This window comes from Prionailurus bengalensis, chromosome C1, assembly GCF_016509475.1.
Source record: "Prionailurus bengalensis isolate Pbe53 chromosome C1, Fcat_Pben_1.1_paternal_pri, whole genome shotgun sequence".
NCBI classification, from domain to species: domain Eukaryota; kingdom Metazoa; phylum Chordata; class Mammalia; order Carnivora; family Felidae; genus Prionailurus; species Prionailurus bengalensis.
The window spans coordinates 99,961,320-99,968,157 of NC_057345.1; the positions used below are offsets into that span (position 1 = coordinate 99,961,320).

The 6,838-nt window shown below is 54.6% G+C and overlaps 1 long non-coding RNA gene across 1 annotated transcript; it reads left to right on the forward strand.

Annotated features, from left to right (window-relative positions):
* Positions 1 to 2,852: 2,852 nt before the first annotated feature.
* LOC122479639 lies at positions 2,853 to 6,253 on the forward strand. Its single transcript, XR_006296389.1, has 2 exons — positions 2,853 to 3,685; positions 5,833 to 6,253. It is a non-coding gene; the product is annotated as an uncharacterized LOC122479639 (long non-coding RNA).
* Positions 6,254 to 6,838: the final 585 nt, after the last annotated feature.

A 6,838-nucleotide genomic window follows, 5' to 3' on the forward strand; every position in this document is an offset into this window, starting at 1 on the left:
TTGTGCCAAGCCACCCTTGTCACGGCTGCTCCCAGTGGCTGAGCACAGCTGGAATACTAAGGCAGACCCAGTCCTGGGAAACTCAGACTTCTCCGACGGCTGACGGGACAGAGGACCCCCCCCAATGGCCTTGCTGAACCTTCCTTAGACTATACGACTATCTAGGATGCCCCCTTCTCCCTCTCCTTCACGTGGGTCGGCACGAGAAGAATCTGATAGCTCTCCAGCCTCATCTGACTCACTGCCCATTTCGGTTCACATAGGTATTTCCCCTAGTACAATGCTTGCAATGTAATCCTGTCTTGCCGTCAGCTTGTCGGAGGGCCCGCACTCATGCAATGGCCCAAAACGTCCCACCTGAAACACCCGCCCCATGGTGACCACCGGGTCAGAAAACAGGCCACGTCTGCGGGCGGCTCGTGCGGCTTGACCTGTACAAAGGAGGCCCGAGGCACACTGGGCTGTGGTAGTTTATCCTATGGTCCTGCGCCCCTGAGCTGGGAGGGTCGACCAGGTGTAGGAGAGCTGTGGTGACAGAGCCCTGGGAGGCCTCCAGGAGGGGTGTCCTGTGTTCCTGGGATGCCCCCAGAATGATGAGAGGGCTCACATCACCTGGATGGATAACGTCAGGCCCCGAGAAAAAGACACACCTTTCCCAACCCACAGAAGGAGAGCTGGGAAGATAGAGCTTGATCCTTGGCCCATCCCGCACCCTCCTTCCTCCCCTGCCTCCCGCCTGCCGGGAACAGGAGCCCCGGGGACAGGTGGGCATGGGAGGCCTCCTCACCCTGGCACGGGCCCCACTCCCCTGCCCTGGGCTTGCCGCCACCCCCTCTGTGTGTTAGCTTCATCCTCATGGTTTTGGTCTGACCCTGTCAACATCCGAGGGAGACAGGGCTGCCTCCAGAAGCTGCCTCGGAAGAACAAGCAAGAGCCCGTTTGCAGGCCAACGTGGCATACGTCGAAAGGAGCAGTGGGGAGAAAGGAGAGTCAGACAACCCACACAGGTAAAAGCAGTGGCAATGGAGACTTTGGTCCCCCCCCCCCCGCCCCCAAGGTCTCCAGGGGCTCCCTCAATCGCTCCACATGACGATACAGAGAACAGATCCTTTCTCAGCATCCGTGAAAGCAACATCAGGAAAACGTTCCTTTTGTGCGTGACAGGCTTACCGCGTCAATGCCGGCCTCCCCCGGGCGCGGGAAGACCTCGGAGGGGGTGCTCACACCCATAGGTTCACAGGTTTGGGGGAAATGCAGCACCTGGGGCAGGGGGATGGAGGGGGACATGGCCGCCTCCCAGAGACTGGGCTTCCTGGAGGAGAGGGGACTGTGGGTGAGGTGAGAAGGAGGCGCGGGCCCCAGAGGAGCGAGGCAAAGAGCTGGGTAGACACGTGGGACTCTACGGTGGAGTCTTGTCTTGGGGATTGTTCTCGGCTCAGAGGGAGAAATCACATCCGGTGGATGGCCCAGAAATTTCCCCCACCACACTGCAACCCACTTTGGGTTTCCAGCTCTGAGAGTGACAGTGTCATAAAACATGGCAAGGCAGCCGGGGCAGGGGGCGGGGGGCAAGCTACCGGCACTGGCTGCCCCCACCCCCGGGCCCCACAGAGAGTAGCCCTTCCCTCCCCAGCACTGCGTCCAGGAATACAACTCGGGAGGCGCAAGGGGCACAGATACGGGAGGACAAATCACCTCTGGAGAGACTGGTCATCCTTTGAAAATAGGAGTCACAGAGTGTCCTGCCTTCTCGGCCCCAGTCCCTCAGACGGCTCCCGCATCCCAACACAAAAGCTGAGGTCTTTTCGGTGGCCTACAGGCTGTTAAGGGTTAAATTGTGTCCCTCAAAAAAGACACGCTGAAGTCCTAATGCCCACGCGGTACCTCAGAACATGGCTTTGTTTGGAGTCAGGGTCTTTATAGAGGCAATTCGTTAAAATGAGGTCATTGGGTAGGCCCTAGGAAGAAGGGGGGATTTGGGCCCAGACACATGCACGACAGGAAGACAAGGAACTGCGGAGCCAGGAGAGGGGCCCGGAACGTCCTTCCCTAGAGCCTTCAGAGGGAGCATGGCAGTGCTGTCACGCTGATCGTGAACTTCTAGCCTCTAGAACATTCCATTGTTTAAGCCGCTCCGCTCCCGGCACTTTGTTTATAGGCAGCCCCAGCAAAGCAAGACAAAGACCCTGCAGACCTGATCCCCTCACCTTGTCCATCTCTCCCACCCTCCCCTGCAGAGCCACCCCTTCCCCCTCCGTAGATTCACCAGGCACCCCTCCACCTCAGGGACTTCGCTGAGCTGTTCCCTCTGCCGGGGATGCTCTCCTCGCCCTGGTGGGTGGGGGGTGGGTGGGGTCTGCCTGGCTCCCTTTCTCCCCTCCCTCAGATCTCTCCAGAAGTATCACCTTCCCGATGTGGCCTTTCCTCACCAAAGATTGAAACCTTCCCCCTCGCGTGCACCTTCTGGTTCTTCTCACTCTGCTCCGTCTCTCCCCGTAGCTCTTAGCACCTTCTAGCATGCTATGGGCCCTCCTTATTGACTACCTCTATTGCTTCCCATCTGTCTCCCCCCATGAGAAGTTGCATGCTAGTAGCCCAGGGATTTTGTTTCTTTTGTTCACCTATGCATCTAGCACGCTGCTGGGCGTGCAGCAGTCATCCATGGTTATAAGTACACAGAGAAAATGGCCTCGAGTGGCGGATGCACGGTGCACACGTGTGCGTGTCTTTCACGGCCGTGTCCACCCCGCGCTCAGCCACGCTTCCCACCCGTGGAACGCTCCCCGCATCGCACGGCGCATGAACTACGATCCTCATTTTCCATAAACGAGGAAAGCGACACTCCCCGGAGGTTAAGAACCTTGCCTGCACCACTGTGTAATCCAGGCTTTCTGATGCTGATGCCACCCTGGTTCCCTGCTGGGTGTCGGCAGGGGCTCTGGCCAGGGGAGACGGTCCCTTGCCCGGTTTCCTAGGGATCAGGGTGGTGGAGCCAGGGCAGCCGCTGCCCCACGGCCCGAGCAAAGTTGTTTTTAGAGTGACCCTGAGCCACGGCTGGCCGCCACCCAGCTGGGTATCTCTCGGGCTTCCAGGCTTGGCTCCCTGGTGACCGGCTGGGTCCAGATCACCCTGGATCTGCCACTCACACATGTGCCGGGGAGGGCAAGAGAAAGGGAAGACGAGAGAGGGCAGTAAATGAGGGCAGGGAGACGCAGGCTATTGAAATTCTAGACTCGCCAGGAGCCAAGTGGGCCGGGAGGCCGGCCTTGCTGGCTGTGCTCAGCAGGAACCCAGTGGGCAGAAATCCCACTGCCCAGCTCTCCTGGGGCGGGGGTAGAAGGGTAGACTGTAACTCTGTAGTCGTATTGTGAAGACGAAGGAGGAAACCAGAGCAGCTGATCCGGCCTGGATCCCAGTGCCCACGTGCGCACAGATAGGCCTTTGTGTCCCGGGCCCAGACAACAGGCCACATTCTTCCCCCACCTCAGTGACGTCCTTCACGGACATGTCCCCAGAGCACATTTTCAAAGGATTAATCAGCTATGGATCAGATGACACGGCATTCCCTCTGCTACCCCCTCTCTGCCCAGGCTGCGCCTTCTCTTTGTCGTCTCCGAGCACAGAGCGGGTGGCCGACCCCAGCCCCGCCGACCGGCTGCTTCCAGCGGCCCCTGCACCGCTGTAGGTACTGTAATCTTGGGGAGGTGAATCTCAGGACACGGGGGCTGGACGGGCGAGGGCAAGCCCAGCCCACCTGTTTTCCTGGAGAGGCGTTGGCGTCAGTGCTGAGGCCGTCACCCGGGCGCAGGCCTCCTGCGCCCGGAGCCATGGCCTTTCTGGTAGGTGGGCTGGGCTGCCCCAGGGATCTGGCCGTCACAGGGCCTGGACCACCTCCCAGAGGAGCCTGAGGGGGAAGGCTTCTTCCTGAAGACACAGTTAGCTCCCACTATCTTGACTCTCTCTCTCCTGCCTGGCTGGCTTCCAAGGCAAATGGGCTTACTTGCCCCGGCCGAGGCAGGCGACAGGGAGCACGCTGGGAGGCCACTTGTTCTGCTTAACCACACGGTGGGACCGCTGAGTGCAAGGTCAAGTACCAGTCTCCCTGGATGTAGAATATATCCCTCAGATACTAAATAGGGCTGCTGCTACGGACTGAACGTTTGCGTCCCCCACGCCCCACCCTTGCCACCGCCACAAAATTCTTATGCCGAAGCCCTAATTCCCAACGTCGTGGTTTTGGAGGTGGGGCCTATGGGAGGTGATTTGGTGCAGAACAGGTCATGAGGTGGGGTTCCCATGATGGGGTCAGTGCCCTTATAAGAAGAGGAGACCAGAGGGTTCTGTATCAGACAAGGACACAGCAAGCAGGCGGCCATCTGCAAGCTGGGAAGACACCTCTCCAGACCCTGAATCAGCGGACAGCTGGATCCCAGATTTCCAGCCTCCAGAACTGAGAGAGAGAGAGAGAGAGAGATCTGTTGTTTAAGCTATCCCAATCTGTGGTGGTTTGTTGTAACAGCCCGAGAGGGCTATGACGGCCACCTTCCCTGGCTTCTCTAGGCCATGCTTTCTGAGGGGGAAGACCTGGGCTCTCCTCTCAGCTGTGGCAACTTCAAACCACAAGATCTTGGAAAAGGAGGCACCCTCCCGCCCCCTTCGAGTTCTCACTGTAGAATGGGGCGTACAAGCTCTGCCCTTCACCCCTCACGGACGCTGGGAGGACCACATAAAACAGTGGACGTGAGGGGCGCCTGGGGGGGCTCAGTCGGTTAAGCGTCCGCTTCGGCCCCGGTCACGATCTCACGGTTCCTGAGTTCGAGCCCCGCGGCGGGCTCTGCGCTGACAGCGCAGAGCCTGGAGCCTGCTCCGGAGTCCGTGTCGTCCTCTCTCTCTGCCCCTCCCCTGCTCGTTCTCTGTCTCTGTCTCTCTCTCTCTTTCCCTCAAAAATAAACATTAAACCTTTTTTTAAAACTTTAAAACAGTGCATGTGAAAATAGGATTCCGACAGTGGCCACGATTTTTCCAATCACTACTACCACGACTATTGCCACGATGGCTGCTATTAATGTTATTATCACGATCACCGCTGTCATTACGACTCCTACTTCTTCAGCCCCTTCTTTTTCTGCTGCTTCAACTAACTCTGCTCCTACTACTAAACTCCTACTTCTGCTTCCACAACTCCTCCTCCTCCTGCTTCTGAACTCTCCTCAAGTACTAAGCAGACATCGTCCCACGTATTTCCGATACTTTCGCGTATAAAGGACCTCAAGTATATCCAAGTATACTCACTTTCAAGTGTAAAAGACCCTTGTGCTTGAAAATAACCTAAAAAGCATAAAGCTAACTTTCAATTAGATGTTTTTATTGTATCGGGCGCCATAGTGTTCACACACATGGTTAAGGAGCCATACAGCTATGTTCGAAGCCTACAATTTATTTTCTACAAAAAAGGCGTGGCATCCTTCCAGATTTCTGGGCCTCCTACAATACGTCGAGGCCCTCTCGTTTCCCCTGAAGCCGCAAAATAACCCTGCGATGTGGGTAGGAGCCTCACTTTACACATGAAATCATGAGGATCGAGATCACGCACCCAATAAACGGCGGAGCCAAGATACAATATCAGACTGTCTGACTCCACGTTTTATGCCCTTCCCGCTGTCCTACATTGAACATCGTCCAAACCAGTAAAGAGGGAAGCAAATGTAAACTGCTGTTATTATCCAACCAAACTCACCCAAACACCGTAAAAAAAACAAATGGGACGCATATGTTACTAATAGTATATGTTTGGATTATACGTTTAAAATGGCCTTTCTTTTTGGCGTGTAGGTCTACGAACTTCAACACATATATAGATTGACATAACCACCACCACAAGCAGGGTACCGAACACATCCCATCAGCCGAAAATTCTCCCTGGGGCTCTGCCTTCTTGGTCACACCCACCCTCACCTTCTCCTAACCTCTGACAACACTGAGCTGTTCTCCGTCTCCATAGCTTGGTCTTCTCAAGAACGTCCTATAAATGGAATGAGACAGTATGTAAGCTTGTTTTACATTAAATTTTTAATCTTGAGGCAAACGTGGGTTCATGCAGCGGTAAAGAATAATACAGAGATTCCATGTACCCTTTTTCGACTAATCCATTAATAGTACTGGCTTGCAAAATGATAGTGTAATACCACAGCCAGAACACTGACAGGACAGAGTCAAGTTATAGACATTTCCAAACCCACAACAATCTCTCCTATTGCCCTTCATAGCCACACCCACTTCTCTCCCACCCTACCCCACCTGTAACACCCACGAATCCGTTCTCCCTTTCTAAAATTTGCCATTTCAAGACTGTTACATGAAAGAACTCATACAGTATGTAACCTTTTGGGACTGTCTTTTTCTCAGCGGAATTCTCCAGAGCTGCGTAAGCTGTTTCTGTGTATTGATAGGTGGTTCCTTTTCACTATTGAGTGATATTCTATGATTTGGAGGCACCACTGTGTGTCTAACATTCACCCTTCGAAAGGCCGCTGGATTGTTTCCGGGTTTTGTCTATTACAAATACATGAGTATTTGTATAAACGTGAGTGCACGGATTTTTTTTTTTAAAAGCTTATTTATTTATTTTGAGAGAGAAAGAGCAAGAGAAAAAGCTTATTTATTTATTTTGAGAGAGAAAGAGCGAGCTGTGAAGGGGCAGAGAGAGAGAGAGAGAGAGAATCCCAAGCAGGCTCTGCATTGTCAGTGCAGTGCCCAATGAGGAGCTCGAACTCACGAACTGTGAGACTAGGACCAATGCAGAAACCAAGAGTTGGATGCTTAACTGACTGAGCCACCC